General features: G+C 39.4%; 1 protein-coding gene across 2 annotated transcripts in view; it reads right to left on the bottom strand.

Moving 5' to 3' along the window:
* LOC129749842 (leucine-rich repeat-containing G-protein coupled receptor 5A-like) overlaps positions 1-19558 on the bottom strand; it is a 652667-nt gene that overhangs the window by 222163 nt on the left and 410946 nt on the right. The window lies entirely within an intron of this gene.

Raw genomic sequence — 19558 nt, forward strand, 5'->3', positions numbered from 1 at the left:
TCAACACGGGTAGTTTGAGAGCTTGTCTAAATTTCAACCGTTTTGTTTGGAACTTGGATACATCAGAAGGCATACCTGAATCAAATGGAAAGCAACATTTCTATTCATCTTTTTCCCGCGGTGGGCGATATGCGGACGCGAACCGAATACAATTGAGAGTGGTGGTGTAAGGTTATTTGAAATAATTAAATTATTTTTAAGCAATCAAAAGTTTGAATATATGATATTGATTATTTCTAAAATAACAACTTAGGATAATAATCAGTGATAAAGAAAATAAAAAAAATGGTGATTTAAAAATAATTTAAATTTGTCTTTCATCAGATTTTATTTCCTTGCATGCAATATTCCTTACCACAAGTACTGCTCTCATCTCCACCGAGGGCAAGCGTTCGAAATAATGTGTTAATTTGAGCCGACGTCAAAAAAAAGGCTATGTATCCTACAAAGGGTTCAAGGGCTGTACACGAAAAAGGACTCAGTCTTATCCGTTAATGGATCAAAACTACATCATATTTAAGGGGTTGCGCCAAATGAGTATGTAACTTTGTTCTCGCTACTTCTTCGCTTTGTAGTCTTTGTCAAAGTTGTAGCTAGAGAATTTTCTAGTAAGCTCCATTTATTGGAATTTAATTTTAATCGAATGAGAGCAAAATATTTAAAAAAAAAAAACAAAAAATGTCATTCTCCGAACAAATTCTCGCGTTTTTCATACAAACTTTCAAATCAAAATCTCATTTAAAATTCTTAAAACTTATTTAAAAATCTGTGAAAATTCTGTCATTTGTTTTAGCTTAGCTTAGCTGGATTGACTACTCACATCCACCTTGAACTATGGAACCCGGAATACTTCATCATGAATTTCTACCTACAATAGTAAGGTTTATTTATTTATCATTAAGTGATTCCATTATTGCTTCCACATTACTTTTAAAGTATTTCGAACTCCATTGTCGCAGTCGTGGCTCAGTAGAACGAATTCCCATCGCCAAATGTTGCTACTTCGTGATTAACCGAGGCCATCAGTTTTGTTAAAAGGTAAAAAAAAAAACTTGGTATTAGCAGCTCATCCTCAATGCACAAAACAGATGCTCTCTCTTTGAACATCAATAACGGCGCCGGCCACTTCCTTGTAGTTAATGGATGGATTGGAAAAGGTAGAAAGGGATTGTTCAGTCCGCAGAGCGGCCTGAAAAAGGAACGCAACCCAAAAAAGGAACGCGACCAGAAGAAGGAGAGCGGGGAGAAAAACCAGCGACCAATCAGCGAGCAGCGCGCGATTGACCGAGGTTATAAAAACCGCGGACCCGTTTGCCGTGCGAGTTCAGTTTATCTTCTACCGTGATTACGACAACATCGAAGCGAGAGAGAAACCGACGGAGAAAAACCGAAGGAGAGAGATACCAACAGAGAGCAGCAACAACCATCATCGCGCTCGGACGGAGCCGGTTGCATGGCGCAAAGAAACTAGTGTTCGTAGTGTTAAGAGAGAAAATAAACGTTATGGAAAGCTAGGAAGTGAATGTTTCTTTGTGCTCGCTGCTCCTACACTTTGCTCCCGTTGCAAGTTGCCATACCAAACGGCTCTTTTCAGAGCCATACGAAAGAGTTTAGCACTGGCAACAATCTTCCCGTTTCAGTCCACCTTGGCATGCCAGGCAGCTTGTCATTTGACCTGCCTCCGCTGTTTTGACACCCACAGGGGGTTGTCAAGTTCGGGCCCAATCCCACAGGGGGAGCGGGCAGACAGCGGTTGTTAGCCAAGGCCGCAAATACAGTCCACCCCCAACATGAAATGGTCCTTCGAACCGGATGAAGGAACGAGTTCCTGCCGACGGTATACGTCCGTCTTCTGAGATATAGTGTGTGTGATACGGGTAGCAAAGTGATGGAGCAAAGCACAGAGAAAGATTAGTGAATAGTGAAAGTTGAGAACATACGATAAACTGAGAAACAAGTGAAACGGATGTTAAGAACTTGAATGAGTGAAGTGAAAAATAATTGAAATATAAAAGTATAAAGTGATTTTAAAAAAAGGACTATAAGTGAAGTAAGAAAAGTTTACCACAATGCCACCGAAGAGAACGCCAGTGAAAAATAGTCCAGATTCAGCAAGGAATCATGGCGCGCTTGAAGGATTGATCCACAGCCGTGGTATGGAACAGCGCAATGTCAGGAGAGTGCAAAGCATCTTGAGACAAGCAGCAGTTGACGATGCTGAGCTAACCCCTTCTCAGCTCAAGGTCTACCAACGGAGTATTGAAGATTCGAAGGCAGAGTTTACGAAGCATCATAAGGAGATCGTCGCCCAGTCAGCGCCAGCGGAGCTAGAAGAGCAAGATGAAATATATTTTGCTTTTGTGGATCTATTCGAAGAAGTGTCGATGGCCCTCGAAGACTGGCTTGAGAAATTGTCGCCTTCGGTGCAACCGCAGCTACAGCCCACCAGCATCCAACCCTCATTCATCGTTCAGCCATCGCTTCCCAGAGCTATACCGACCTTCGACGGACAGTACGAACAATGGGAGAAATTTAAGGTCATGTTCCGGGATGTGGTGGATCGAAGCAATGAAACTGATCGCATCAAGTTGTACCATCTTGAGAAGGCCCTGATTGGAGATGCCGTTGGTTTAATAGACGCCAAAACCATAACTGACGGCAACTATGCACGTGCTTGGCAACTCCTAGATGAAAGGTTCTCCGACCAGCGACGTATGATCGACCGGCATCTGGCAGGCTTGCTGGGTGCAAAGAAATTGGGAGGCGAATCCTTCAGCGAGCTGAGATCGTTGGTTGAGAGTTTCGAAGGGCACATGGAAAACCTCAAATTTCTGGGCCATGATTTCGCAGAGGTAGCCGAGTACATGGTGGTGTTTCTGATGTCACGTGCCCTAGATGACGAGACGAAGAAGCTATGGGAATCAACTATCAAGAAAGGTGAACTTCCAACTTACGACGACACCATGCAGTTTCTGAAGGAGCGAGTGTCCGTCCTGGAGCGCTGCCAAACTTCCGCCGAGAGTGGTCAACCCAAGCCTCGACAACCACTCAAATTCATTCCGCCAAGGCATCCGAGGATCAACGCTGCCACTTCCTTAGGCCAAAGGGGGCCACGTTGTGACTTTTGTAATGAAGGTCATCGTATCTACGAGTGTCCCCAGTTCAACGTAATGTCGGTCGACCAAAGAATAACTAATGTGAGAGAGAAGAAACTCTGCTTCAACTGCCTCAGCCGTGGACATCGAGTGGGTGATTGTGCTTCGAAACTTTCGTGTTTGAAATGCCTTAGGAAACATCACTCATTGTTGCACCAGGAGGAATGGAGACTGCCAACCAACCCAGCATTACCCGAGTCAACACCAACGACAAAAGCCCAGGTTCAGGTTCCAGCAAACAAATCGTCGGCTAGCGGTGTGTCCCCGAACGCCGCTCATTCTCATGTTCCAGTGAAATCGACGAGTCAAGTGTTTTTGCTCACCGCCTTGGTAGATGTGATGGATAAAGATCAACAGCCGCATCCCTGCAGATCGCTTTTAGACTGTGGCTCACAAGCGAGTTTCATCACGCAGTCATTGGCCGACACTTTGAGGATTCCAACAAACGAGGTGAGTGTCCCTATTACCGGTATTGGTAGTGCTAAATCCGTAATAAAACAAATGGGTATCGTCCAAGTCTACTCCAGATGTAATAACTTTAAGTTATCGCTGTCCTGCCTAGTGTCACCAAAAATCACTGGTCTGCTTCCTTCGTCCACAACTAACATTGAGTCTTGGGAAATACCTTTGGGCATCCAGCTTGCAGATCCTTCCTTCCATCAGATGAACACGATTGATATGCTTATTGGAATGGATAATTTTTATGATATACTCAAACCAGGTTACTTGAAATTGTCCGATAATCTTCCCACATTACATGATTCTCAATTTGGTTGGCTAGTTGGAGGAAATTATTCTGAGGGTCTTTATACTGGAGCAGTCTTGCGTTCATTTGCCGTGAGTTCGGATCCTGTTGACAAGCTAGTACAAAGGTTTTGGGAAGTTGAAAGCATTACCCCAGAGGAAGTTCCGTCCACCGAAGTAGATGAGTGTGAGCGACATTTTTTATCAACCCATCGCCGTGATGAAACTGGTCGTTATGTGGTCCAACTACCTTTGAGAGACAATCTAGGGCAACTAGCAGACTCCCGTTCTGTGGCATTACGAAGATTCTTCCTTCTTGAATCAAAGTTAGCTCGAAACCCTGACTTACAAACTCAATACTCCGCATTCATCGAAGAATATGAATCGCTCAACCATTGCAAGGAAGTCCAAGAATGCAACGATCCACCAGGTTTGAAGAAGTGGTACCTTCCGCATCACGCCGTTCTTCGCCCTTCGAGCTCAACAACGAAATGTCGTGTTGTTTTTGACGCCTCTGCTAAGGTTCAAGGTCTATCCCTCAACGATGTCATGCTGGTAGGTCCTACTGTACAAGCTGATCTAGCATCAATTATAATTCGCTTCTGTACATTCAAGTACGTCCTGAGTGCTGACATCGGCGCATTTTTTCGGCAGTTCGTATTAGATCCAATACATTCTCCGCTGCACCGTATCTTCTGGAGGAAAAATCCCACTGATAAACTTCGAGTATTGGAACTCACAACTGTGACTTACGGAACTGCCTCAGCTCCATTCCTAGCTACAAGATCCCTCCTACAGTTGGCTCGAGATGAGAAGGAAAGGTTTCCACTGGCGGCTCGAGTAGTTGAAGAAAATTGTTACGTCGATAATGCGTTATTTGGCTCCAATCAGCTCCAGGAAGCAAAAGAAACACAGAATCAGTTGATAGCATTACTCCAGTCTGGAGGCATGCAGCTTCACAAATGGTCTTCAAATGACACTCGTCTGCTAGAGTCTATTCCACCCAATGAAAGAGATACTTTCGTCAATGTCGGTGACAGTGGTGCTAACGAAGTTATCAAAACCCTCGGTCTATTGTGGGATCCACATACTGATGAGTTTGTCTTTTTTAGAGAGTTACATTTTTTTAATTTTTTCTACGAAACTGGCACACTTTTTAAAAAGTTCCAAAGGTTCCCACACATTTTCCGGATAATTTGCACCAGGTGCTGGTATCGAACGAGGTGGTGAAAGGTGGCACCGCATCCATTAAGTTGATTTCTAGCAAGTCGAAGATAGCTCCGATTGCTCCTGTGAGCATACCAAGAATGGAACTTTTGGCCGCACTTCTACTTTGCCGATTAACCGTTAAAATTCTGAAAACGATTGAGATTGACTTCACCTCGATCAACCTCTGGACAGATAGCCAAGTGGTTCTAGCGTGGTTACGAAAATCTCCCAACAGTCTGAAGGAATTTGTTCGCAATAGAGTTTCAGAAATCGTTTCCCATGATCAGTTTGTGTGGCGATATGTACGGACATCGACAAACCCCGCAGATACTGTATCCCGGGGTCAATCTGCATCTGATTTGGCTAGGAATGACGTGTGGTGGAATGGACCAGAGTTCCTACGAGTAACTGAGTATGAAGTTGAGGTTCCCGAACTTCCGAGTGACGAAGAAATTCCCGAAATGAAACTGTCCGTGTCAGTTCATACTACGATGAAGTTCGATGAGTTCCCAATCCTGACCAAGTTTGACTCTTTCCGAAAAACACAATGAATTGTAGCTTACATTCTGCGGTTCTGTTCCAACTGTCGAAAGAAGGAAGAAGAACGAACCTTTACTAACTATCCAAACATCCTTGAACTTCGCGAGGCGATGAAAATGATCGTGAGTGCCATTCAACAACAAGAATTGTCCAGGGAGATTGAAAAAATCACAGCGAATGAAAGCAATCACCGACTTATTAGCTTGAACCCTTTTCTTGATAACGGCTTACTACGAGTTGGAGGAAGAATTCGTCATTCAAAGCTACCCTATGAAACAAAACACCAGCTGATTCTACCTGATAAAAGTCCAGTTACTCGAAGTCTTATAACTGCTATTCATCGTGAGAATCTACATGTGGGTGTCTCTAGTGTAATTACCATTTTAAGGCAACAATTTTGGTTGCTAAACGCTAGATCCACTGTACGAAAAGTCCTAAGAAGCTGCGTTGAATGTTTCCGTATCTCCCCAACCACAATAGATCAACAAATGGGAGATCTTCCATCCTACAGGGTTAATGAAGAACCAGTTTTCGCTCAAGTAGGGGTTGATTATGCAGGACCCATCTTTGTTAAGCAGACGGCTAGGAAGGCAACCCCTGTTAAAGGTTATATTTGTATCTTCGTATGTATGGTAACGAAGGCTATACACCTCGAGGCAGTAGAGAATCTTTCTACAGAGGCCTTTTTGGCAGCGTTTCATCGATTTGTTTCACGCAAGGGCACACCACATACGGTCTTCAGTGACAATGCAACCAATTTTATTGGTGCGAAGTCAGAATTGCATGAGCTTTTCGTGATGTTCCAGAAAGAGGCAACCCGGCAAAAACTTTTCGAGCTATGCCAGACCAAAGAGATACGTTGGAAAACTATTCCTCCCAATTCCCCACATTTCGGCGGCCTCTGGGAGGCAGGGGTCAAGAGCGTAAAATCTGTTCTCAAGAAAGTTTACCAGTCTGCGTCTCTTACTATTTTTGAGCTCTACACTCTCCTGTGTCAAATAGAAGCAATTCTTAATTCAAGACCACTGTTCGCTCACTCAAATGACCCTCATGATCCCGAACCACTCACCCCTGCGCACCTCATGATAGGTCGTCCCCTTCATGCAGTCCCTGAACCGACGTACCAGCAAATTCCAGCCAACCGTTTGTCTCGCTGGCAGCATGTTCAACAACTTCGTGAACATTTTTGGAGCAGGTGGTCGAAAGAATATTTGACGGAATTACAAGTTCGAGGCAAATGGACGCAAAAGCGAGTTAACGTAAAACCTGGGTTGATTGTTGTTTTGAAAGAAGAAAATGTTCCTCCTCAGCATTGGAAGCTTGGTCGAGTAGTGACAGTGTACCCTGGAGTAGACGGTTTAGTAAGAGTTGTGGACGTTAAAACCAAATCTGGAACCTATAAGCGACCAATTCACAAATTAGCACCACTACCAATACTGGACAACCTCGATCAACATGATACTGAGAGCGCACTTTCCGGCGGGGTTGATGTTCAGTCCGCAGAGCGGCCTGAAAAAGGAACGCAACCCAAAAAAGGAACGCGACCAGAAGAAGGAGAGCGGGGAGAAAAACCAGCGACCAATCAGCGAGCAGCGCGCGATTGACCGAGGTTATAAAAACCGCGGACCCGTTTGCCGTGCGAGTTCAGTTTATCTTCTACCGTGATTACGACAACATCGAAGCGAGAGAGAAACCGACGGAGAAAAACCGAAGGAGAGAGATACCAACAGAGAGCAGCAACAACCATCATCGCGCTCGGACGGAGCCGGTTGCATGGCGCAAAGAAACTAGTGTTCGTAGTGTTAAGAGAGAAAATAAACGTTATGGAAAGCTAGGAAGTGAATGTTTCTTTGTGCTCGCTGCTCCTACACTTTGCTCCCGTTGCAAGTTGCCATACCAAACGGCTCTTTTCAGAGCCATACGAAAGAGTTTAGCACTGGCAACAATCTTCCCGTTTCAGTCCACCTTGGCATGCCAGGCAGCTTGTCATTTGACCTGCCTCCGCTGTTTTGACACCCACAGGGGGTTGTCAAGTTCGGGCCCAATCCCACAGGGGGAGCGGGCAGACAGCGGTTGTTAGCCAAGGCCGCAAATACAGTCCACCCCCAACAGGGATGAATGATCAATTTTGTAATTTAGGACCGAAGTCACCTCTGCATCCTAGCAAAATAATTTAAGGTTGGATTTTTGGGAGAAAAGGATATGAGCAGGATACACTTTTGACTAGTGTAATGATGTAAAAAACAAAATCCTCTATATTTAACTAGGCTCCTGTTCTTTCCTAACGACACTCGAAAGTTTGAAAATGCATCATGTTCTTTTACTACTAACTTCTAATATTGAAGAATCAGATTGAAAAAAATTATATCAGTGTAAAAAAATTTGTAAATAAAACAATCTTGACTGTATTTTCATCTCTATAACCATTTACAAATTGAATTTTAACGTCATGTATAAAAAATGCATCAGATAAACCCTTTAAAATTTTGTCAAAACTGATTTTACTTATTGAAATGAAGAGTTGATCACCGTAATTTTTTTTATGAAATTATTTTATCTTCTATATCGGTGAAATTTTATATTCTTTGAGAAAGAATATTCAAGAATTGAAAGATTATAGACGGATAGAAGATTAGATTAAGATGTATGATGTTGAAAATGAGCGGAAGGGTAGTTTCAATTTGAAAAACTTTTCATCACATTTCATTTCTTTGTTCCGCACGGGCCTACTACCTGCAAAATTTTACAGGTTTTCGTCCCGCTGGTTTTCCAGCGAAATTTCCAGCAACGATCAATTGCTGGAAACGATCAGCAAACTCTACTGCTGGAAAACCAGTAATCTGAAAACATGATTTTCTGGAAACTCACAAATGTTCGGTTTTTAAAGGGTGATTTCAGTCGTTTTCGTTCCAATTTTCTAAATTTAAGACTTTTAAATGTTATTGCTAGATATAATTAACTTTATTTATATCAGACATACGTCTGAATCTGAATGTTTTCCAAGATCTATCCGCGACGAGAAACAACAGCCTTTGATTATGTTTTGGCCCACCAATTACTATATAAAGTCGTTTTCCGGAGGAAATAATGATTAATCAATGAACTACCTCAACTGGGATACTTGAAAAAATATATCTTACCTCAACGCGTTTTTAGGAAATTTTGAGAAATTCCGGAAATTTCAATTTTTAGAACTAGAAAAATAAAATTGTTTTAGTTATGGTATGCAGTTCATATTTAAAGAATTTAAACTACTCACCGAAAAATTCTTTTGGGCAAATAGAATTTCACCTTCAAAAATACCTAACATAAGTTCAGATTTTGACAGATCGATTGCTGGTTTTACAGCAATGCAGATCAAGAGCTGGAACAATAAGCAAGACGGAGAATGTTTACTGGTTCCCAACAAAATTTAGATTGCTGCAATTTTTTTTGCCGGATATCGAGTCAAAAATTTGTTATGTACGTTTGGTTTTGTCTCTCTTTTCCATTCCGAAAATGCAATCTTTCTAACATAATGTAGTCTAAGGACGTTTCGGCTTCTCAATCAATTAAAATATTATTAACTCTCGAGAACCCAATTTCTTTTTAGCTGAAAATTTCACAGTTGCTCAGTTTTATAAATACAAACAACTTTTGTTCTACGACAACTTTCTGGATATTTCTGATATTTTTTTAGATTGCAGAACCACATGGGCTAAGGAACTTTTGCAGAACCACATGGGCTAAGGAACTTCACTTTCAGTACTTTTTCGGTAGTAATTTTTACACACCTCAACCATTTTATTCCTTATTTTGAAACATATGAAGACTGACTCATAGCTAAATTTTTATATAATTTTTGTTAAAGTTGCGCCACAAAGAGCAAAGATATTTCCACTCAAATGGAAAGTAAATTTCAAACATATTTTTCGAATTGCTGTCGTTGTTTTTCAACCCTTCCTTCCGACGGTGTTTTAAGTTCATATGTTCTACCTAACTTAAGATTTTTTTTCACAAATAATCAATCCAGAACTACGGTAGTTTTTAGTCTTCTTAGTCTTACGTACTCTTTTAAGAGTACATGTACTCTTTTTCGATCGAAAAATGAGCGTACTCTTCTTTTTGTAAAATTTTACCCAATATACTCTTTTTTTTGTGAAAGGAATAAATGAAATTTTCTCATATAAGTTAACTTATTTCTTCCGATACATGAAGATTGATTTCTAATAAATACAAAAAATCCAACTTCTTAGGCATTCGTTGCACAACACTTCAGTTTTGGTTCTTTTGTTAAATGTTTCGAAGGATGGATTTCTATGGAAGGAATAAAGAGTACATTCACGATTTCGATCTGGATTATTCGTTTAAAATTAGCGTCTTTGAGTATGCAACGAACTCCTGAACAGTAGGCAATATGCATAACTACAACTTACGTAAAAGCATAGTTGTTTTTAAAGAGTGAAATAATACGCCTCCAAACAAATCTTTCAAAAATGCAGTTTTTTTTTATCAACTTTGGTGTACTTTCTCAGTATAAAATCGAAAACTTTTAATAATCCAACTTAAAATACTGAGCATTTGTCAATTAATTTACATATCTTGCAACAAATTGACGCAATTTGAATAACCTAAAACATCATGGTTTTTAATGAATGGCGTTTGTCTTTACAATTTTGAAAATATTTCTCAATGTACTCTTTTTGGCGTTGCAGGATGTGGTGGATTGAACTAAAAAGGGACCGAGGATTACCGAAGCTACCAAATTGATAATTTTTCGACTAACAGGTCCATTTCCAGTTTTCTCATGGTTTTATGCTTCTCTACGCGGTAGCTTTTGACAACTGCTTGTCACCAAGGTTGCCGGTTTATATTCTTCTCATCAAGGTGCGCTTGCAACAATTGCATTGCCAATTTCATTTCGTTACTATCTGGTCATTGAACATGCGTAATGTTGTTGTTATGTTTCCCCTTCCACGATATGCCGAGAAAATGTATGCAACATGAGAAATCAGCTGTTCGTGTGACGAGTGGGGAAATGCCTTATTATACCCCAAACCTCTCGCTCATGCATCTTCTCTCATAAAACATTTATACCTCTTGTCTTATTGCTACAATAGACTGAGTCGATTTGGGGTCATTTTTGAATTTCTCAAACCCTGGGGTCTTAAATGCTTCGTTTTGGCCCAAAACTCATCCATGATTTTTTGCAGAATTTTTAAGTAACGTTTACATCAGTAAATTTGAACTTTTAGGTTTGTATGGGAAAATTGAATATTTTGTACTGTAATCAACATCATTTTTGTTTCTTCTGTGCAACCGACCCTGCTAATGGTTTTTGTGCCAATCTATAAATTCAAAGGAAATTTTCCGCTGAACAACTTTGTCGAAGATCGTAAATTCGTATCTTATTAGATAAAAAAGTTATTAGCTGTTGCAATTAGTATTGATAAACAATAAATTCAATTGACACCACTGCTTGTGCCCCGCGAAGTATTGCATGAAAAGTAGTCATGCAATACCTCGCAAGGCACCCAGCATGATGATGATTTTTCAGTACAAAATATTCAATTTTCCCATACAAACCTAAAAGTTTAAATTTACTCATGTAAACGTTACTTAAAAATTCTGCAAAAAATCATGGATGAGTTTTTAACCAAAACGAAGCATTTTAGACCCTAGGGTTTGAGAAATTCACAAATGATCCCAAATCGACTCATTCTATTGCTACAAGGGCTCGATTCAATATCTTAATATGAGAATACACTCTCCGCAAGTATTAAGCAATAAATATTTTCACTTTTGTTCTATCACTTCCTATAATACTGTCTCTTGAAAAAAAAAAATGCTGTGAACCAGATTTTTTCCCTACGAACGTGTTAAAAAAATACGATCCTTTTTCTCATATTTTAAACAAAAATCTTTAAACTTAATCATTGAAACAGGCAGCTTTCCCAAGGCACCAAAGCCAAAGTAACTCCTATTTTCAAGTCTGGTGATTCTAATGATGCTAATAACTGCCGGCCAATTTACTCAGTATTTACCGGCGTTTATAGAAATTACTGATCAAAAAGAATTTTAAATTTTCTTGAACAAAACAATATTCTTTATAATCTACAAAACGGTTTTAGATCCGGGTCTGGCACACTCATTGCAATCTCTGAGTTAGTTGACTCTATAATCAAGGAAATCGATTCGAAAAATATAGTTGGTGCATAAAATTCAAAAATGCCTTCGAAACCCTAAATCATTAAATGATGTTGGCTAAACTGTACAAATATGGGGTAAGGGGATTAGCTAATGATTTAATTTGAAGCTATTTTGATAACCGAAAACAACTTGTCATTATCGAAGGAACCCAGACAACCATTTGGTGGGTATTTCGAATTCGCAACGCAAATATACGTAAAAATATACGTGTAAGCATATCGTATATAATGTAGCAAAACCAGTATATACGTATCATTTTGGAGGCCATATAGGTACATTAGCAAACATATTCTTGATTTAGATTGTATTAAATTACGATTTGCACGACTTGTCATGCGCATCATTTACGACTACCCTGATTCTTTTTGGAATATACTATGACAATTTACATCATCATATAGATGATTGAGGTTGTAATATACGACATTTTTCGTAACAACATGGAAAGTTTGACGACTTATTTGGTCGTCTTTTGCGACTTGAGTGCAGGGCTCTCATTTTTCGTCAGTTGAATAAAAATATGATTAATTTTTTTTTTGTACTTCAAACCAACTGGTTTATTCATCCCCAAAAATAATAAATGTAAGATTATTTAAAATAAATTCGTTTTTTGCTGTCAAATTCAAGTTTAAATCGTACAAATTTATTATTTGCCTGATTGCTGATTTTTTTCAACGTTTATAAAGTTATTGTTAGTACCTGGACTTGATCCCCTGACCATACGATCTGCAGCTCATGATGGTTCCTCGACGCTATCTGTAATATATAAATTCAAGGGGATTTGCTTCAAAGGCATTCAACCAAAAGCAAATCGTATATTTCTACAACTTAAATCTTTTAAATCGTAAGACATGTCATCGATGATCTAAAAATAGACCAACATTTTGAAGCCTCCTTTAATACGATTCCAATCATCGATGTCCCATTATCATAAACGATTTTATTGAACTTTTTTGTATTCTTTTACGATTGCCAGCAAATAGGTTTTACGAAAATCAGACATGCGAATTAATTTGCAAAGGTATACGATTGCATGCACATTATTACGAATCAATGCAGTTATATACGTTTTTATTTCGAATTATTTTATGCATAGCACGACAAAATCTTTAAGTCACGGCTGATCACCGTATATCGGTCGTTTCACGGATTTTTTACGAATTGTCGTACACAAAGGTCGAGTTCATATGTACATAAATACGAGTCTCTCTTCTTGTCGAAATAAAATCATGCAATGCTTTTAAATACGATAAGGAATATGCATGGACCACACATTGTAGGTGCAGATATACGAAAATGAGTATAAATAACATTCTATACGATGTAATCTGTAAAAGAAAATACGACTTCTGGTTGTCTGGGAATAGAAGTCAGGCTAGAAACATCTGCGTTTGCGCAATATAGGGCCTAAAGGCAGTAATATAGGGCCGATTCTTTTCCTTCTATACATTAATGACATATGTAATCTTCCACTAATAGGGACAGCAAGGTTATTCGCTGATGACACAGGGAAAAACCTCTATTAAAATTATCGATAATCTAGAACATGGCCTTAAATCGGATATACTTTAACCATATATACTTTAACCGATACATACCACTTAATGAGAAAACGAGAGACACGGATCTGCCGATAGAAATTAAAGTATTGCACTGTGATTTTTTTTCGGACCTTTGATCAGAGAGGCCAGGTGTCCTGATTTTTCAGAATTCGTTCTGATTTTCGTGGACCATTTTAAAAACTCTCGAATTGTCCCGATTTTTGAAAAATTGTTTTTAAACTGTCCTAAATTGTTCTGATTTGCAAAATAAATGTCAACAAGAATCGAATTAGTATTTAAGTTATGAGAACATCGAACGAATTTGCAATAAAATAGTCGAACCCATTTAACCAATGGTAATCTTCAGTTCATACGATATTTATCTAAATGGTGTTTTTCGATATGAACTGCAGTCCAGCCAAGAAGATGCTCACTTTTGGTGCATATATTAAGACGTCTACATCACCTGTGTATGCTTTACTAATGCAATCTAGTGATGGCCTGAAAAATAAATCAAATCCAGTTTTTTTGACAATACCTTTTGGCACCTCTGCTCGACAATCGCAAAAGCATGATGAATCTAGTATTGTTATAATATGCCATATTCGTTTTCATCCTGGTGGTCCACCGGTTGTGCACCAAGTGCTGCCAAAGCGTATTTTTTATATGAAGTGACAGCAGTTGGTGCACAACCGGTTGGCCACCTGATGAAAACGAATACGGCATTAAATGCCAAATCGCACGTTCAGCCATATTGAAAAAAGTTTTGTTTACGAAAAAAGGGGTCCAGAAATGCAAAATGTTTGAGGTAAAAATCTCCAAAAGCTTCAAACTTTACAAAACCGCTATTTAAAAAATCTATACTAGCTTCCTTTGCTTTATTCAACTAGACTCATTTACTCAACCACATCCCATAATAGTTTACCTCTAGTAGATATTTGTGACTTTCAAACTACAATATGCGCATGTACGTCATTGACAATCTACATTCAACTATGATCATCCAAAATATTCATTTCGCGACTGTAATAAGAACTCATTACACTCGCCATTTAAAACAATTACAACAATGTCGGTCTTGAACTACTTTAGGTCAGAAAAACTTCTTTTATTGGTCCAACAAAATATAATTCCTTACCTAACGAATTGTGGACCACATCACAACACTACGAATCATACTGGAACAAATCAACGAATTCCAGGACTCTCTTCTGCTGGTGTTCGTTGATTTCGAAAAAGCATTCGACCGACTTAACCATGAACACATCTGGGCGGCTCTAAGGCGACCAGGAGTCCCAGAGAAACTAGTCCATCTCATCATTCGCAATACGAGGCATTTTCGTGCAAGGTCTTGCACGACGGTGTCTTGTTCGAACCAATCCCGGTAACTGCTGGAGTGAGACAAGGATGTATCTTATCACCGCTACTTTTTCTAATCGTAATGGATGAGATTCTGACTGGATCGATCGACTGTGCACCGAACCGAGGATTGCCGTGGAATCCTTCAGCAATTGAGCAACTGAACGACCTTGACCTGGCTGACGATATTGTTTTGCTCGCCCAAGCACAACCGGATATGCCGGGCAAACTCGACGACCTCACCGAAAGTTCCAAGGCAGCAGGTCTCAAAGTCAATGTCGGAAAGACCAAGTCGATGGAGATCAACACAGGAAATCCCTCCAGTTTCATGGTAGCTGGGCAACAAGTTGAGAAAGTGGAGTGCTTCCAGTATCTTGGTAGCCAGATAACGCCTGATGGTGGTACCAGGAAAGACATCGGAACCCGTTTCGCATTTTCGAGTCTCCGAAACATCTGGCGGTCACGCCAGATCTCTCTACGAACGAAAATCCGAATCTTCAACTCAAACGTCAAATCCGTATTGCTGTACGGGTGCGAAACTTGGTGCACATATGCGGTGACGAGGCGAAAACTGCAAGTGGTGGCTGCAGGTGCTTGGTGGCCTGGCAATTGGATCCCAAATAAGGAACTTCATCGCCGGTGTCATCAAAGGGCGCTTGAAATCGAGATTTAGGAACGTAAGTGAAGATAGATTGGGCACACGCTGCGAAAAGATGAAAACGAGATTTGCAGAGAGGCGCTAGATTGGAATCCAGAAGGACATTGAAGAAGAGGCAGACCCAGAAACTCGTGACGGCGAAGCCTAGCCGCTGAAATCCGAACTGTCGACGAGAATCTTGACTGGGACCAGGTGAAGACGCTGGCTCCGGATCGTCAACAGTGGAGGTCTTTTACCACGGCCCTACGCACCGGAGGATCGGCGCGGGATCATTAAGTAAGTAAGTAACGAATTACTCCGAATATTCAAAACTAAATTAGGTCGTTAAAAAAATTCGAACAAAGCTAGTCTTAAGTACCTATTTTATAATTTTTTTTAGAAATAATGTATGTTTAATCTAAGTAAAACATTTAGATTTTCGCTCTACTGTGTTGTGAGCCTACTTGGAAATTTTATTATTTAATATTTGTAAATTTGTTTTTTAAGTTGTTATAAAGAACAGTAAAATTACAGTAATAGATCAATTCGAAAGAAATCTCTTTCTGTTGAGATTCACTTTATAAAAAAAACAGTTTTCATTAGTATACATATTTTGATACATTCTTCGCAAAATGTAAATAAATTGAATGTGACTTTGGTTTTATGAGTTAAGTTTTTTTTTTTAATATTTCCCCAATTGAATTATTTCTTGTTCATTCATTGATGATTTCAAACTCATTCAATTCAGTTTTTCTCACTACTTAATACTCAACTTTCAATACTATCTCTATAATTATGACAATAAATAGTGTTTTGAGTCAAACCTATTTCACTCCAAAATTATGTTTCTGTCAAGACACCCTCGGTAATCGGACGTTCTCGGTAGTCGGTCCCAACAGCGTCCGATTAACGAGCGAGTACTGTATTTAAAAATAAATGAACTCTTCCAGTTTCAAAAGATTATGAAATCGCTTTCAGTCTTAACCGGTAGCCACTAGCTGGACATTAGTTGAGTGAACTATCAAAATTTCATCTCAGTATAACCATTTACATCCGCAACTCGGACGTTTGTTCCTAACTGACCCTCAAAAACAAACCGACGAAGCTCATCATCCAAAATTCCTCAATTGAAACAAATCGTGCAAAAATATTGTCCCACTTTGCGGAATTGGTTTTCTTTTCCGAGCTCTCTCACACACTGACTCACGGTAATGGCCAACGAGGCAAAAGTCGTCCAACACAGGCAATAACAATTTTCACTGATGACACTTAAGACCAACTCTTCTAGCTCAACGACTTCAGAAGTGGAATGGAAAAAAAATCGGATGGGGGAAGAACAAAAAGGTATAACGAAGCCGGAGAATGGAACTTAAGTTCACTAACCACTTAATTGTGGTGGCTGCCTGAAGCAGAAAGCCGTTCAGGCTGTGGAATTTTCCACATTTTCCATCTTGGTTGGGCCTCACTTTTTTTTTGTTCGCGTGAGTCCACTGCTGAAGCAACAATTAAAGGGTGCTCTCGATTAGGTTCTTTCCGTTTCCGGTTGTTAAATGGTGATTTGCGTACGACCGACCGACGTAAGGAATACTGATGAAGCCGAAGGAAAATCTACTTACAAGGGATATTAGCATAGAGAGCGCTAAGTGGTGTTTTATACTTGATTCTTTGTTCTTTATTTAAGATACGGCTTTCTAGTTTTTTTTACGAAATGTAAAATCAACTAATCGACTTACCATTTATTGGCTCACTCTAGCTTTAAAACTTTAATTTCGAATATTGGTAAATTTGGTGAATAAAACGGTGCGTTTTAAGAAGAATTGATATTTATCATCCCAAAATATTTAAGCAAATAATGAACCCGAACCAATACATATGTAGACATTCTTCAATTTTTTTGTTTTGTGATAGGTTGCTCCAAACAAAGTGATCCTAAATTAAGGTTGCGAGATTTTTACCGGCACGTATCAGGACCATGCGATTCCATGTTGTTATGTTCAAAAAACTGGGGAACTTCTGGCATTTGAATTAAAAAGTTTCAACCTTAAAACCAGGCAGAATCCGAGAAAATTTAAATTTAATTATTTTCTCATCGAATCACATAAGCATATTTTGACAGACATTTTATAGACTGCCAAACATCGTTAATGATAGGGTAAGAACACTATATATTGAACACCATCTTTGGGATTCAACACATTTGTTACCAATAAATAATAACGAAAGGTTTTTCTGATAAAATTTTGATAGCGTAGCTTAAGCTTATTTCTCTGCATCGAATCGATATATTTTTTTCGCGGAAAAATGTTTTGAAATTATTATTTAAGCCTTTTTATTCAAAATTACTTTTGTCCCAATGATTAAACACAATGATTCAAATATTGAACAGGCAATGTTCTAATTATTGAACACGTAAACGTTGAATATCATTGCATATATTTAGGGGTATTTCGCTTGATAGTATGCCTTGCAGATGCGATTTTGGTTGAGCTAGCAACCAAGAAACAGTTTGTTTACATTTCCAAACACCAACCGATGTTTGTTCAATAACTGGTACATGCATTTCTTTACGAAACGAGTACTGCAAGATTGAACGTTCAATAATTGAAACATTGGCGTTTTCTGTGATCCAATGCTTGAACACTTTAATTTGTTAAATTTTAAGAAAATAAGGATAATTAAGGCTGCCACTCTTCCAGAAATCATTCAAAAAGACTTAGTTGAAAACACTCATATCATTATCTTAGACGTTTATTTGTCTTTTATCCAATTTTTCCCGCAATCAAAAATATGCTGTATTCTTCATCCAGTCGAAAAACCAAGCTAAAATTTGAACACATATTCAAGTTTCGAGGATTGTGGCTTTAAGAGTCCGAGATTCTTGATAAAAATTTAAGCAGAGGTAGAAAATGCTTCAACAGTGGCACAACGAATTTTGATTCATTTTTCTATTGTATATTATTGTTTTAATCGGAAAATGTTTTACTACACCCAAAATTCAGCCTCTGTGCCAATGGCGTGTAGTCAATTTCATAGCATCATTGGTACAAGAAGATAACGCGACCGGCACTGATTCGATTTGCGCCCACCGGCATTAAACTCCCAGCGCAACCGAATTGCGTATGTCTGAATGAAACAAAATAAAAACGTTTTCGCGTCCCTCCCCATCGCATCACAAGCCGAAGAAGGATGGAAATAAATACCGGCCAACACCAGGCAGCCAGCGAACCGAGCACTGTGCGTGTGAATGTAGCAAAAGCAACAACAAAAACATCCTTCTAATTCAATCGACCGGCAAACACGGCTAAGCTGTGCGTGTGTATGTAGCAAAAGCAACAACAAACACATTCCTTCAATTCACCGGCAAACAACACCGGCCAAGCTGCCCGGCTTTAGCAGCTGTGTATATGTAGCGTGTGTATGTAATAGCAGGCGGTAAGCAAAGCACAGTTCTCATTCAATGGGTTTCCCGTTTCCTTCACTCCCGTTCCCTTTCCCGTTTCCATAACAAAACAAGCTGCCCGGCTTTGGCAGCTGTGTATATGTAGCGTGTGTATGTAATAGCAGGCAGTAAGCAAAGCACAGTTCTCATTCAATGGGTTTCCCGTTCCTTCACTCCCGTTCCCTTTCCCGTTTCCATCGCAAGACAAAGGAATGCATTGAAAGGAGGCCAAACGCCGGGAAGCCGCCGTTGTACGTTTTTTTGTGATTGATCGGTAACAGAAAGCCTATGACAAATATACCTCATCCTGCATGAAGCTCGAATAGTACACTGGTTAGGATGTCGGACTGGCAAGACGATACAATTGGTGATTTGAGTTCGATTCTCACCACAGCGCTGTGATTTAATTTTTATTTTCTTGTTTCTGGGATGAATTATCCAATAGGAAGGAAATCCCATAAAATGTTTTTCTTGTTTCGCTTGAATGTAGTGGTCATCATTTAGGTTGGGAGCCGAGTCCTTATGCCAGTTACGGTTTTTCAAACATACCGTTTTCGGCACAGTGCACATTTCAGCGCATTATCGGCACAGAGATATGCTAAATAGGCATTGGATTTTTGCAACCTCTTCTATGGGTGTAGTGTTCAATATCTGGTACCTGTTCAATAACTAGTGCTTCTACCCTATTTTTTTATACTGAAATTTTCTCAAGGTAATTCATTTTCTGAAGCAAAAATCATAATAC

This window comes from Uranotaenia lowii, chromosome 2 (assembly GCF_029784155.1).
Source record: "Uranotaenia lowii strain MFRU-FL chromosome 2, ASM2978415v1, whole genome shotgun sequence".
Classification (NCBI taxonomy): domain Eukaryota; kingdom Metazoa; phylum Arthropoda; class Insecta; order Diptera; family Culicidae; genus Uranotaenia; species Uranotaenia lowii.